Source organism: Arvicola amphibius, chromosome 7 (assembly GCF_903992535.2).
Source record: "Arvicola amphibius chromosome 7, mArvAmp1.2, whole genome shotgun sequence".
Classification (NCBI taxonomy): domain Eukaryota; kingdom Metazoa; phylum Chordata; class Mammalia; order Rodentia; family Cricetidae; genus Arvicola; species Arvicola amphibius.
Window position 1 is genome coordinate 47,139,766 of NC_052053.1, and position 15,962 is coordinate 47,155,727.

Here is a 15,962-nt window from a genome sequence, read left to right on the forward strand (position 1 = left end):
TTATTTATTAATTCATCTTGCCTTCTTTCTGTGGACCTTCCCTCTACAACTTATACCACTATATGATTCTTTCTGTCACTATTTTAGAGAGCACTTCTCCTGTTTGTGAAATACAGTCACTACAAAACAGCTTGGAGCTTACGCCCACGGCTTCAGACCTAGGCGTCAAGAGCCCACACGGAGTCACTGAGTGGCAGCAGCCAGCTGTGTGTGAGGATGCCCTCAGATGCTCCTACGGTGGCAAGATCCTCTCAGCACACATTTCCCGGGCCGTGTCTCACTCTACCAAGAGCTAGTCTGGACCAAAGGGACTTAAAGAGGCTCAACTGGACAAAATACAGGCTTTAGACCGAGTCCTCAGAGGTCAAGACAGAAGCAAAATTGTTGCAAAGCTTAGTATTGAGGGCCAGAAAGATGCCCGGTGCACAGCGGACAGCGGTGCTTGCTGCCAAGCCTGAAGGCTGGAGGTTGACTCCCACCCAGGTTCACATAACCGAAAGGGGAGAGCTGATTCCCAGAAGTTGTTCTCTGACCTCCACACGCCCGCCCCACCCAGCCACTCAAGATAAATCATGTAGATTTTTTTCAAAAGAGATCACTATGAAGAAAATTAACCAAATGAGCACACACACTACATATATGATGGTGGTATTCCCTCGGCATTAAATTTTTAAAATTTCTGAATGTGACTATGTTGGCTTGGATGAGAAATTTCCCTCACAGACTCATGTGTTTGGGCACTTGGTTCTCAGTTGATGGCTGTTTGGGAAGGTTACAGAGCCTTTAGGAGGAGGTCTGCCCTTGGGGGTGGACTTTGAGGACATGCCACTGGGGGTGGCCTTTGATGGTTTGTAAGCAGTGTCCTCGGCCTTCCTAACGCTGTGGCCCTTTGCTAAGCTCCTAACTAACTGTCATTTTGCTACTGTTATAAATCATAATGTAAATATCTGATATACAAACCCCAAAAGGGTAGCAACCCACAGGTCGAGAACCACTGGTTTATACGCTCACCCCATTTCCTGTGTTTTCTACTTCTCTCCTATTTGTGGAAAAATGTGATCAGCTGGCTTCCTGCTCCTCCAGCATGCCTTCCCTGGCTGCTGTTGTAACCTCCCCACCATGATGAACTCTATCACCTTACAACCTTAAATAAACCCTTTCTTCCTCACTCCTCAGGGTGCTTTGCCACAGAGCAGGCACACAACAATGCAGGGACTGGCAGTGTAGCTATTTTCCACGAACTGAAACATTCCCTTCTGGAGGGAGGACAGACGCTCACTTGATCTGGGAACTGGAGGAAACCTAAAAGACCCAGGGAGTTCCTGAACATGACAGGATTCACAGGGCCCTCCCACGGTTGTAAAGCAGTAACAGCTGATGGGGATTGCTTGGAGGGAGCTGCCTGTGAATCCTACAGGAACTCCAAGGGTGCAGCTCTCATGCGTCCTCACCAGGGCTGTGGTGAGCTTTCTGCTGACCCAGTAGTCTTAAAGTCACCCGTGCTCCTGAAGGGAATTCTTATCCACTCACTGGTTTGCTATTCTAGACTCGGGTGGAAACTTTGCTCTGTCTTCATCACTCTATCTGGAGTGAGTGGAGGATCGCCCACATCTTCCTGGGAAAAGTCTCGCAGCCAACCGTCATCCCAAGGCTGTCAGAAGTCAGCAGCCTGTTCTCAGGCAAGTAGTTCATGGTCAAGGTCCTCGAGACCAGTGACCTACTCTCCAGGGCCAAGGCAAAACACCAGCCATGATAATAGAGAGCTTACTGCAGAAACTGAGCAACGGGCAGTTTGTCAGCAATTGGTGAATCAAGGGGACAGGTAGAGAGGAGTTAAATTTACTCTTCCCAAGTATGTTTGATTGCTTTTCAAATTAAGAAGTAGAAAAAATTAGATTTCATTTCATAGAAATGGGCACTGCTACCCAGAATCGCATAAATAAGGAGTTATTACTGTGCACATGGAATGTGCATTTTATCTTAATAGCTATTTTTATTTTTCACCCAGATGTTTCAGTCCCTCTTCTGCAAGAGCTCAGAGCTGGGCTCTGTGTTTGGGTGGGGTGAAGGCTGTGTCCCTGTACCCGTGACCAGGGCAAACTGAGAACTTACCTTCAGAGTTTAGCTCCTGGCCAGGCACTGGCACACTGAAAGACCCGCTGGAGGCTGCAGAATAAATACACAAAGCATAGAAGCACAGAGTGCAGCCAACGACTGTAGGGGCCATCTAGAAGTCCCAGCACTGGCCAGGGGGATGGGAATTCTGGGAGGGATGGAGTCCCCACCCCATCAACAGCTGAGTTCCAGGCTGTTCATTTTTTTTTTTAAGGGACAGTGACTGAGAATGCAGGCTGGGGCAGGGAGCAGACACTGAGTCCCATTAACACCTGCTTCACGGAGCCACCCAGAAACCTGTGTTAAGAAGAGTAATCAGGTTAGGAAGACATGATTGGATAATTCAATTGCTATCCTTGGAGAATTGTTGTTTAATTAAAGGAGACTGAAGGCAGAACTAGGCAGTGGGGGGAGGCAGGTCTGAACAGCTCGAGAGCCTGGGACTCCCTGGCAAGGTGGGGAGCTCCAAGCTCTGCCCCAGCCTTACAGGGATAGGAGCTGGACACAGGACAGCCAATCTGAAGGAGATCCTGTTTTATTGCGTGAGGAGACCATTAGATCCACTTGAATAAACTTCTGGCCTCCGGATCAAAACGTTTCAACAACTCAGCCTGTCCTGCAGTAAACCTGTGACACCAGGAAGTGACTTGACCTGTCTTGGATTCCTCTCCAAGGTCACAGGTGAGGTGAACTCGTTCCATAGAGTGAGGAATATTTTTTTTTGCTATTGCTATCATACCCCATGCTTTCAGTAAACTTTTCATATGAGCCATACACGTGCACACACACAAGAACACCCTCCCAACACACACAACATTGGTGCAGCCGAGTATGGGGGGGCAGGGACAGCTTTCTATTATTTGTATTATTTGGGACTCACCTGAACAAGTTGTTTCAATGGCACTGTGAAGCAGTTTGCCCATTAGGCTTTCCTGACCCCCAGCACCTCATAAAATGCCTGTTACATTTAAAGTTATATTTAAAAAAATAGCAATTCACACATCTTGGACCCAACCACAAAGAATGTCCCTGAAAATGCCTAATATCCACGCGTCTTTTGCGAATATAAACTCAAGAAAAATCACTCTCCAAGCAAATGTTGCTGTCCCAGGCATTTGCAGAGAAAGTAGAGGGTCACTTATATTTAGGGGCAAGTGGCCCAGTTAATCCTAAGCCAGCATTTGTGGAATACCTACCGTGTGTGACGGTGCATGTTCAGTAACAGTGAGAGAGCTAGAATGGGTCTCTCTTCCCCCATGGAAGTTTCAGATGAGCCAGGCAGAGTGTCTCTTTCCAAGCCTCCGATATCACCAGGACAAGAAATGGGGAATACAGAGGGGATAATGTTTTGTCCCCCCCAAAAGTAAAACTGAACATTTTGGCATCCTGCATGCCTGCCTGAGCCCTCCCCGCTTCTCTCTAGCAGTGATAGGGATGGAACCCAGGGACTCATGCACATTAGGTAAGCGTCTTGACTCTGAGCAGCCCCCAGTCCAGGGCTAGTGGCTTAATTGGCGCTTTCCCAGATGCAGCCAGTGTTGTCTCAGCTGGCGCTGCCACCAGGCGCCTGGCCCTGCCGGCTCTGCACTCTGCCTCCCCTGTGAATGGCGTCCTTTCAGTCCCCCATGGAAGTGGTTCCTTTGTGACATCTGTGTTATCTCTCAGCTGCCATCTTATTAGGAAAGCTGAGCCCTCTCCCCCAGGGTCCCACATTGTCCTCATCTCCCCAGAAACTGCCACGATGCCGAGCTACAGAATGAAGAGGGTGGAAGGGGCCTTTTGCTCGCTTCATGGTTGGCATTGGAGGGCATGGGGCTCTCTTAGCTGCCTGACACATGTGGCAAGGGTCCAGGAAGCAATGGTGACAGTTCTTGAACAAGTGAGCCGCAGAAACTGTGGCCTACCGGCCCCAAAGGTACAGTTTTGGGGATAAGCCAAGCTTCAGGGAGAACTTAAAAGGACAGGACGGAACTCTGCTATAGCTAAGCACAGAACTAAACAGTAAGTGTCTGTGCATGGAATATTTTTAAGGGCCATTAATATTGACAGTGTGGCTCTAGACCGGACGAGGGGCACCGCTCTCATTAATCATTTTTAATGGCAGCTCTGGTCCCATTTCACTCAGCATTTCTTATCAACAAGTCTCCCAAGGGTGCTTTGCTCCTGGGAATAATAAGTAGAGGTGGCTGCTCCCATCCTCCAGAGGAAGGCCACTCAGACCTGTCATGTGTTTAGGGCTCCCAGATAAAAGAATCCAAGGCCAGCACCAAGACTGACAATGGTCGAGATTATATTTACACAGTCTCTTGAGAAACATTTGAAGGTACCTACTACTGAGTCAGGAGGATGGCTCATTTGGCCTAGTCTGGCCCTGCAAGCATGAGGATCTGGGTTTGAGCCTCAGAACAAACAAACAAACAAATCTCGATGTATTGGGGCATTAACAGTACTGGCTGCTCTTCAGAAAACCAAATCCCAGCACCCACATGATGGCTAGCAGCCATCTGTAGCTCCAGTTTCAGGGGATCCTGGCCTCTGTGAGCGCTGCACACACAGTGCACAGACACACATACAAACAAGACATCCATTCACATAATCAATAAATCTTTTTTTAAAAAAGCTGGGTGTGGTGATACAGATTTGGAATCCCAGCACTGGGGGTAGAAGGGAGACAGAAAGGCCCCTGAGGTTCACTGACCCAGAAGTTTAGCTTAATTGGCAAGCTCTAGACTGTCTGTCTAAAAAAAAACAAGGGAATGTGACCGAGGAAGATATACAAGGTTAACCTCTATCCCCCACCACACAAAATCACACACACACACACACAAAATCACACCCACACCCACACACTAAAATAACACACACACTAAAATTACACACACACATACACACACACACACACTAAAATCACACACACTAAAATCACACACACACACTACTACTACTACTACCACCACCACTACTGCTACTACTATTACACCCCCGTTACTGACCCAGGCTCTGAGGCACGGAATGTTTAGAGCAGCCTATTCCAGTACCATCCCATCAAGGAAGAATGATATACAAGCTATGGCAGCATGGAATGGCCTCCCTAGAGATGTACAGATGCTGCCACTGCCTCTTAGAAGTGGGGCATAGCCATGTCTAAGTGTGTCAGCAGGACTTTCTGGAAGAACAAGCGTGGAGCTGGGTCCTAAGTGTGTATAGGAGTCCATCTAAGTTAATAAGGGGATCAGATGAGGGGTGGGTAGGAGGTGCAAAGGCTCAGAGACACGTAAAGAGGAGACAGGCTTGGACGCAAGACATCTGACTGCAGTGCCAATCAAAACAGTCACATGGCACATTTATCCTCAGAGCGGCGTTACCCACAACACCCCAAAAATGTGGACGAAATCCAAGTGTCCGTCAGCAGAGAATAGATGAGCAAAATCTCATATGTTCATATAGTGAAATAGTATTCACTCCCTGGTGATGGCACTTGCCTGTCAGCTTGGCAGGATTTAGAATCTCCTGGGAGACTGGTGAGGCACACCTCGGGGTGTGGCTGTAAGGGAGGCCAGAGAGGGAGAACTAGGAGAATAAGACTTATCCTGACAGTGTGCAGCACCACTTCATGGGCAGTGGGTCTGGATGAAATAAGAAGAAAAGAGGAGACTATCAGCCATGATGGTCTTCCTCATAACAGGACCAGTCAGAAGCCATGAGTCAAGGTAAATGATTCTTATTTATTTATTTATTTGTTTGTTTGTTTGTTTGTTTGTTTGTTTTCAAAGCAGAGTTTCTCTGTAGCTTTGGAGCCTGTCCTGGAACTCGCTCTGTAGACCAGACTGGCCTTGAACTCATAGATATTCACCTGCCTCCCAAGTGCTGGGATTAAAGGAGTATGTCACCACTGCCTGGCATGATTCTTCCTTTTAAGGTGGCCTCTGGCATTTTGGCCAGAGCTGCACAAAAGTAACTCATACAGCACTGATGCAGTGGCTACATGGAGGGACATGTGGTCTCTGTTCTAAGTGTAAGAAGTCTGACCAGCCATCACAGCATCGTCCACAGTGAGTGAGCCAGTGAGCCAGGAGAAACTGGCCAACAGTCGCTGTGGGGCTCAGGGGCTTGTGTTGTTTATGGCCTGTCACCATGTCCTTCTTGCTGACGCTCAGCCCATCCCTTGGATACTCGTGTTCCTTTCCAGGCTGTCTTGGAAGGCAGCCCTGGGGCCAGTATGACATTGGAAGTGACTGGATTGACTGCTTTATTGATGATCTGAGGAGAGCGCTGTTGGAATGTGTGGACGCAGGCCAGTTGTCATCTAACTGGATATAACTCAGCCACCAGAGATGTCACGTAGCCCAGCACACATGTGTTCTTCTCCCGGTCAGCCCTGATTCTCTTTTGAAGTCATCTTCTTATGGGGAGGGGTCACAGAAGAAGCCACACACCAGTTGACTGTGAACTGTTTGTAAGAGTGGAGCCACGAGGTGGGACACAGGGCAGTGGGGTACAGACACACCACCTCCAACATCACAGAATGGCACTAAGGGGCTGCAGAGGAGACATCAGACCATGTACGTATTAGAAAAGTATTGAGCCATTAGCCAGCTCCCTCCAGACCCATTTCAGAACGAGCCTGTTTAGCGATGTGCTTGTGTAACTCATGGGCCTCAGGCCTCACACTGGTCTGAAACACAGACACTAAAAACAGGAGGGTGAGGTGATACTTTTATTGACTTGGTTGTAAAGGAAGTCAGAGGACCCAGGGCAGGCAGCCAACCCTGCGCTACCACATTGACACACACTAGAGTCCATAGCAACGGCAGATCAGAAAAGTGCTACCCAGGGATGAAGAAACCCAGGAAGGAGGAGGGGGCTCAGTCCTGAGGGGATGTTTTGTGGGTTTCTTTGGTAACGGGAGGAAGCCTCTGGGACTACAGCAACTCACCCACATGGGGCCCAGGCAGGCAAGAAGGGTGGCAGTGGTGCCTCCTAGCCAGGGCTGAGATTTGGTAGGGGCCGGGACAAGGTAGCCACTAATCAGCTGGTGGGAGCCTCTCTGCACCTTGCTCCCACCACTTGCTTGGAGAGGCAGTGGTGCAGCCCCAGCCGGCAGCATGTACAAAGGAACAGTGCTTTGTGTCTCAGCTCCCTCACCCTCAGAGGAAAGTGGTGGCTCCGAGGCCCACTCTGAGTTGAGAGAGGCAGTGCTAGCAGAGATGGCCCAGAACAATGGGGGCTGGAGGAACGTAGGCTGACAATCTTAGAAGCGGCCCATTAAGGCTCCAGGATGATCAATACTCAGACGAAGCGGGGAGGTTTAAAAGCCTCTGCACAAAGCCTGCTCCCATCAGCAGGGCCAAATGGCAGCTTCTTGGTTGGACCCTGCTCTGGGAACTAGAGTGTCTTTGGCAGGGAAGGGAGCAGTGCAGGGGTATGGATGCAGGGGAGGAGGTCACAGAGTTGGCTGGGGTGCTGGGTCAGATGTCCCTGGTTTTGGGGACCCCTGACAGGTCATGGGAGCCCATCTGAATGGAACATCTTCAGTCTGCACTGTAAGGATGAGTCTTCCTCAGGATCCCATTCTCCAGCTTCAGGGGTGGGAATACCTAGGCTGGTGAGGGAAAGAGTTTACATGAGGTCACCTGGCTACAGGGTTCTGGCTCTGCTCTGTTGTGGATGACTTCCTTTAGTGAGGCTTAGGAACATGATATCCCTCTTTCTTTTCTTGGTCATCATGAAAGATACCATTACCAGACAGCAAAATATGTATAATGAACTTATAAAACCTGAATCAGCCTGGCATGGTGAGACATACCTGGGATCCTAGTATACAGGAAGTTGAGGCAGGAAGATGGCAATTTCAGGCCCATGAACTGGGGATGTAGTTCAGTTGGTAGAGTGTGTGTCTAGGAGGCAGGAAGACCTGGGTCCAATCCTCAGCATCACATAAACCTGGCATCATGGTGTACATCTGTAATTCAGTGGTGTACGAGGTCCTTCTGTTTATATGTTGCTTTCATTGGTTAATGAATAAAGAAACTGCCTTGGCCTTTTGAGAGGGCAGAAATTAGGTAGGTGGAGGAACAGAACTGAATGCTGGGAGGAAGAAAGCAGAGTAAGGGAGAGCCTCCATGGAGCCAACAGAGTCAGACATACTGAATCTTTCCCGGTAAGCCACTGCCACATGTTGATATACAGATTAATAGAAATGGGTTAAATCAAGAGGTGAGAGTTGGCCAATTAGAAGTTAGAGCTAATGGCCAAGCAGTGTTTTAATTAATACAGTTTCTGTGTGGTTATTCTGGGTGTAAGCTAGCCAGACAGCCAGGACAAACAAGGGACCTTCTTCTTGTAACAAATGGTACCCAACATGTGGATGACTGCATCCACATAAAGCCTGACAGAGCTTGGGAAGTTAGAATAGAGTTAAGCATGGCTTATTGATAGCAGCATTTTCTCAGGTGTGCTCTGCTTGCTAGAGGCAAGAACTCTCATTTAAGAGAGGCTTCCCGACTCAGCTTTAGCTGCAAAACCTGCAGCTCTTTTAAAAGGCCCTGCCATGAAACATTTAAATGGTGTTGATGAAAAGCTGACCACATGCTTTTTGGTTTTCAGCCATAGCAGGAAAAAAGCCATGCTGTTTTAAAATGCCAGATTTCTGGGCTGTCCTGCCAGCACAAACTCTGACTCTTTCAGGTAGAAGGTCCAGCTACAGAGCATTTGAGTGTGGTTTGTGAGCACACTGCTGCAGCTTGTTTGCTGGCAAGGACCTTGAAATGCCATAGAGTTGTGGCAAGATACATGGCTACAACTGGTACCTCTGCCATGAGGCTGGAATCTCAGAAAGCTAAGGAATGGGCTGGATCCAGCTGTCAAAGCCATGACTTTAATCCTCTTCATATTGCTTAGCAAATTAAAGACCTACATGGTCAGAAAAAGAGAGAGATATACAGCAAAGATAGATTCAAAGAAAAAAACCCTCTAAATTGTTTACAGTGTGTTAAAAATATATGCAGGCTTGGGAGAGAAAAGAAAAAGGTTAAAGTCCTTAAAATAAAAAAGAAAGAAATAGAGTAGTTGGGTGTGGTGGTACACACCTTTTATCCCAACATTTGAAAGACAGAGGCAGACAGACATCTGTAAATTCAAGGTGTGGTGGCACACACCTTTAATCCCAGCACTTGGGAGGCAGAGGCAGGCAGATCTCTGTGATCTGCCTGGTCTACAGAGTAAATTCCAGGACAAAAATACACAGAGAAATTCTGTCTCAAAAAGCCAAAAATTAAAAATAAAAGAAATAGAGGTTAAAATAAAGCCATGTAAAGATGAAAAATACACAGAGAGTTTGGATACTGTATTTATTATATTCTCTTTGAATTGTTTGAATGCTGAGGAAAGAGCAACAGCTGCTAAGAGATATTTGCTTATAAATGCTGCTGAATTAATCCAAGATAGATATTTTGAAAATATCTTGACTCCAAAATTGAAGCCAAAAGGTATGTTACTTTGGAGAAGAGGATTTGCTTTTGTTTCCACAGGAAATGAGAGGCTGTGGATTCACTCTGAGTTAAGAAAAATCAGGTTTGATTAAGGAAGACCACCTGAGAAATCTCTGGTAGGAACAGATGGCCCAGATGCCAGAGTTCTACATTCAGAACAGATTCAAGATGCTGCCTGAGAGATCAAGCCTCACAGAATATTCCAGTCAGGACTTGATCATAATTCTAAATTTTCTTTAGGTCCCCATAAGATTATCAGTGTGCCCAACCAGCAGGAAGTAGCCTGGAAAACTATGCCCACATTACCCAAAAAATGGACTATGGATATTTTCCTTTGTTTTAAAAAAAAAGAGGGGGAAGTGGTGTGGGAAAATGGCCTGTATTCTGTCAATTATATTTTAAATAAATGCTGATTGACCAGTAACCAGGCAGAAAGTATAGGTGGGACAACCAGACAGGAAGTAGAGGTGGGTCAATGAGAACAAGAGAATTCTGGGAAGGAGAAAGCCCATCTCTCTGCAGTCCTGACTAGACCATAGAAGAAGCAAGATGTGACAATCCCACTGAATAAGGTACTGAGCCACATGGCTAACACAGATAAGAATAATGGGCTAATATAAGTTATAAGAGTTAATAAGTAGCCTGAGCTAGTGGGTCAATCCGTTTCCAACTGATGTAGACCTCTGTGTGATTTCTTTGGGACTTAACGATTGCGGGAACCGGGCAGGACAGAAATCCAGCACTTGGGAGATAGAGACAGGACAGTCAGGGAGTTCAAGGTTATTGTCAGCCATGTAGATCCTATAAGAGATCCTTGTCTCCCAGAAAGTGGAAAGATCTCCCATGCTCTTGGGTAGGTAGAATTAACATAGTAAAAATGGCAATCTTACCAAAAGCAATCTACAGATTCAATACAATGCCCATCAAAATCCTAGCAAAATTCTTCACAGACCTTGAAAGAAAGGTACTCAACTTCATATAAAAAAGCAAAAAATTCAGGATAGCCAAAACAATCCCTTACAATAAAAGAACTTCTGGAGGCATCACAATCCCTGACTTCAAACTCTTCTACAGAGCTACAGTACTGAAAACAGCCTGGTATTGGCATAAAAACAGACAGGAGGATCAATAGAACCGAATCAAAGAGCCAGATATTAACCCACACATCTTCAAAAACCTGCTTTTTTTTGACAAAAAAGCAAAAGATATCAAATGAAAAAAGAAAACATATTTAACAAATGATGCTGGCATAACTGGATATCAACATGTAGAAGAATGAAAATAGATCCATATCTATCACCATACACAAAACCCAAGACCAAATGGATCAAAGACTTCAACATAAAGCCAGCCACACTGAACCTCATAGAAGAGAAAGTGGGAAATGTACTTGAACGCATTTGGCACAGGAGACCACTACCTAAATATAACTCCAGTAGCACAGACACTGAGAGAAACAATTGATAAATGGGACCTCTTGAAACTGAAAAGCTTCTGTAAAGCAAAGGACATGGTCAATAAGACAAAATGAAAGCCTACAGAATGGGAAAAGATCTTCACCAACCCCACATCAGACAGATGTCTAATCTCTAAAATATACAAAGAACTCAAAAAATTGGTCATCAAAAGAACAAATAATCCAATAACAAAAATGGAATACAGACCTAAACAGAGAACTCTCAACAGAGGAATCTAAAATGGCTGAAAGACAATTAAGGAAATGCTCAACATCCTTAGTCATCAGAAAAATGCAAATCAAAACAACTCTGAGATTCCATCTTACACCTGTAAGAATGAAGATCAAAAACACTGATGACAACTTATGCTGGAGAGGTTGTGGGGAAAAGGGAACACTTCTGCATTGCTGGTGGGAGTGCAAGCTGGTACAGCCCCTTTGGATATCAGTGTGGCGATTTCTCAGAAAATTAGGAAACAACCTTCCTCAAGACCCAGTAATACCACTTTTGAGTATATAACCAAAGGATGTTCAATTGTGCCACAAGGACATGTGCTCAACTATGTTCATAGCAACATTGTTTGTCATAGCCAGAAACTGGAATCAACCTAAATGCCCCTGGATCGAAGAATGGATAAGGAAAATATGGTACATTTACTCAATGGAGTACAGCAGAAAAAATAATGACATCTTGAAATTTGCAGGCAAGTGGATGGATCTAGAAAACATCATATTGAGTGAGGCAATCCAGACCCAGAAAGACAATTATCATATGTACTCATTCATAAATGGTTTTTAAACATAAAGCAAAGAAAACCAGCCTACAAATCACAATCCCAGAGAACCTAGACAACAATGAGGATGTTAAGAGAAACATACATGGATACAATCTGCATGGGAAGTAGAAAAAGACAAGATCTCCTGAGTAAACTGGGAGCATAGGAACCATGGGAGAGGGTTGAAGGGGAGGGGAGAGGCAGGGAGGGGTGATGGAGGAGTGTTTATGTGTTACTTTCATTATTAATAAAGAAAACTGCCTTGGCCCTTTAAGAGAACAGAAAATTAGGTAGGCGGAATAGACAGAACAGAATTCTGGGAGAGTTGGGGAGAAGCTTCAGGCCGTCGCCATAGTGAGTCTCCATGCTTCTCCTCTCCGAGATAGACGCAGGTTAAGATCTCTCCTGGTAAGCCACACCTCGTGGTGCTACACAGATTACTAAATATGGGCTAAAGGAAGATGTGAGAATTAGCCAATAAGAGGCTGAAACTATGGGCCAGGCAGTGTTTTAAAAGAATACAGTTTCCGTGTAATTATTTCGGATAAAGTTAGCTGGTTGCTGGGAACTGGGCGGCGGGACGCAGCCCGCCACTTCCTTCTACAGATTGGCGCTCCAATGTGGTGACTAAATCCACTTAAAAACCTGAGAGGGCTTTAAATAAAGAAGAGAGAGAGTTTAACACAGCTTTTTGCTGTTTGCCTGGACGTGCCGTAGAGAGATTTCCTGTTTCGGCAAAAGCGGCAGATTAAAAGCTGAGTCATTTTAAAACGCAGCTTCCTGGTGCTGTGCCGCCAGCACGAACTCTGGCTTTAAAGCATTTCAATGGCTTTTATGGGCCTGGATATTTGTGTTCCCGCTTGGGATAGGAAGGAGAGTGCTCTGAGACCGTGCCAATGGCTCAGTGCTCCCTGCCTGCACCTAGGCAGATGGCGGAATCAGGCTTAGGCGAGCGGGAGAGCATGGCGGATTCCTGCAGCCACAGAGAGAGATGTTTTCAGACTGCACGGTGCTCTGTGTGTCAGATTTGGCTGTAACTTGGATGAAAAGAGTTTCTGTGCTGTACGCTCAGTCTCAGAATTAAAGTGCTGAGTGCGGCTCCTACCTGGCAGCCCCAGAGCTAGCAGAAAATGGTACGTCCTCCATTTTGAAATTGGAGAGAGGTGGAGCCAACATCTAGAACAGCACAGCGGCTCTGCAGCTCAGAGGTGCAACCGATTCAGAGTCACAAGTGGCTCCGCCATGTTAGACTGGGCAGGGCAAGCCCGCAGTACCTGTTTTTGACCTAGGAATGTCACAGCTTAGAGTCTTAAGTGCTTAGCGATGTAAAGGCGCAAATCAAACATGTTTCTCGACAGTAGAAAAATTACAGATTCACAATAGGACAGATTCAGACATATGAATGTATGTAGGCTTGAGAGAGAGAAGAAAAAAAATATAAAAAATAAAGTTAATGCATTTAAAAAAGGGTAAAGTCTTTAAAGAGACAGAATAAAGTAAACTGATAGAGTGAAAATAAGCCATGTAAAAATGGAAAATTCACAGAGAGTCTGGATTGTGTATTTTACTGTGTTTTCTTTGAAATTTTTGACTGTAAAGGAGCTAAATACAGAGAGACACTTCATTATATGGGTTGCCAGGCTAGACCAGAATGGACATCTTAACGGTATGACTTCAGGATTTGGATCTAAGAACATGATGCTTTGGAAAAGAGTTTCTTCTTTTGTTTTCACAGAGGACGAGACTCTGTGGATTGCTTCTATCCCAATATGGTATGATAGACCACGCCCTCCTGAAAGGTTGCTGTGAACACCCTCAAAAAATTACTCCACTCAACTGCCGACTGAGATGAACCTAGCAGACAGGTTATATCATGAAAGACCTAAATAACAGCACCCCCACTCAGCAGGAAGCAGTTTGGAGAGAAATAACTGTGCCCACATTCCCAAATATTGTTTATAAATGTTCTTTTACATTTAAAGGGGGATATGATATAGATATGAATAATTTGCATTGGTATGGATTTTAAGGTCAATTTGTTATATGTATATGTATTTCTGATCTTGATTAAGCTATTGTGATTTTGTAGCTTATTTTAAAATGTAATGTATAATTAGGAAATATAGGTTGTTAATGGATAATCATCGATAATAGTCAAGCTTATAGTCATGTTAATTAGATTTTCTAGATATATAGAGATATACTTTAATTAAATAGGCATTCTTCATATCTTTCAATAGTCAAACTTGTAGTCATGTCAGTTAGATTTTCTAGATGTGCATAGATATATTTCAGATAGGCATTCTTCATATCTTTCAAAGACTACAGAACATGGCATTTAAGATTTTTAATAACTTAGGGTTTTTCATGACAATGAGACACGTCTGCTCCTGGCAGCACCAATCTACTTCAAGAGGAAGATGGGCATCGAAGAGGCTCCTTATGGAATTTGTTAGCCATTTGGGCAAGAAACTGCTCTTGCCTGGACTGTTGCATAAACTGGACATAAAGAACCCGCAGAGAGAGGACTGCTGAACTTGCCTAAAGGTGAGATGTTCCTTCTGGGTTCCTGATTCATGAAAGAGTCTGCGAGACATTCTGCAGGACACAGCTGAAAGTGACTGAACTGTCTTTGGAATTTCCTGCTTCATGGAAAAGTCTTCTGGACACCATGGGCCTGAAGGCTGAAGATGGATGCCCCAACGGTACAGAGGAACTTTGGGTGACTGTCCAGGCAGCGAGTTGTCTCTCATTTCTAGAGTTTGAAAGCTGCATATTTCTTGTTTACTTAGGTAGTCTTATATCCTTCTGGAGTCTTTGATGGAGTTGAAGAATGGTTCAATAGTTATAGTTTTCCTTAGTTATGATAAAAGATAAAATAGATTTAAATATTGTAACTGTAATTCTTGCTTGATAACTGTTTTGTTACATGTAATTTTACTATGTTAAAGTTAAAGCCTTTCTTTTTTGTTTAAACAGAAAAAGGGGAAATGATGGAGGAGTGTTTATGTGTTACTTTCATTATTAATAAAGAAAACTGCCTTGGCCCTTTAAGAGAACAGAAAATTAGGTAGGCGGAATAGACAGAACAGAATTCTGGGAGAGTTGGGGAGAAGCTTCAGGCAGTCGCCATAGTGAGTCTCCATGCTTCTCCTCTCCGAGATAGACGCAGGTTAAGACCTCTCCTGGTAAGCCACACCTCGTGGTGCTACACAGATTACTAAATATGGGCTAAAGGAAGATGTGAGAATTAGCCAATAAGAGGCTGAAACTATGGGCCAGGCAGTGTTTTGAAAGAAATCAGTTTCCGTGTAATTATTTCGGATAAAGTTAGCTGGTTGCTGGGAACTGGGCGGCGGGACGCAGCCCGCCGCTTCCTTCTACAGAGGGGGGCAGAGAAAAATGTAGAGCTCAATCCTTGTCTCAAAACAAACAATCCCAGACCAACCTGAGCTACGCAGTGAAACAGTAAGGCACAGACTATAGCACAGGTTGGACCACATACCTATAGTCTAAAGGAATAGAGTTAGCTGTAGTGAAGGCAGTGAGCTTGATCCCTCAAACTGTGAAGCTGCTGCATCTGTCAGAAAAAATAAATGAAGATTTAGGAATTCCGTCACCTGCCCAAGTTCACCTGACTTGGGGTTAAATCCCATCCCTCTGACTCTGAAACTCCAGAGCCCCTAAGTGCTGCATAGGGGCCGTTGATGGAAGTTAGCAGGGCAGGGACTGGGCACTTTCTGAGTTTCCCTCGAGTGTCCCAGGCTTACTGTGTCACTCTGACCACAGTTCATCTCTCTTGCTGCTCTGGCCTGGGGACTGCTCAGCCTGGAAAGGCCACTGAGTCAGTAGAGAGGGCAGTGTCGCTTAGGACACCAAGTTGCTTATAGGCTGGAGCCCAGTCAGAGCCCAGGACTAGAGCAGAGAGGAGAAGGAGAGCAATGACACCGCCTCCAGGCCTTGTTCCACTGGAGGAGGTGATCCACAGAGCTCTTCCCGCTCTATTATTGGGCTTGGCCAGATCTTACGATACATGAGCACAAAGATCAGTGGGGAACAAGGACATCACCGTGGTTAGTTTTCTCGCTGCCGAGACTAAATGCTTTCCAAGAACAACTTGAAGAA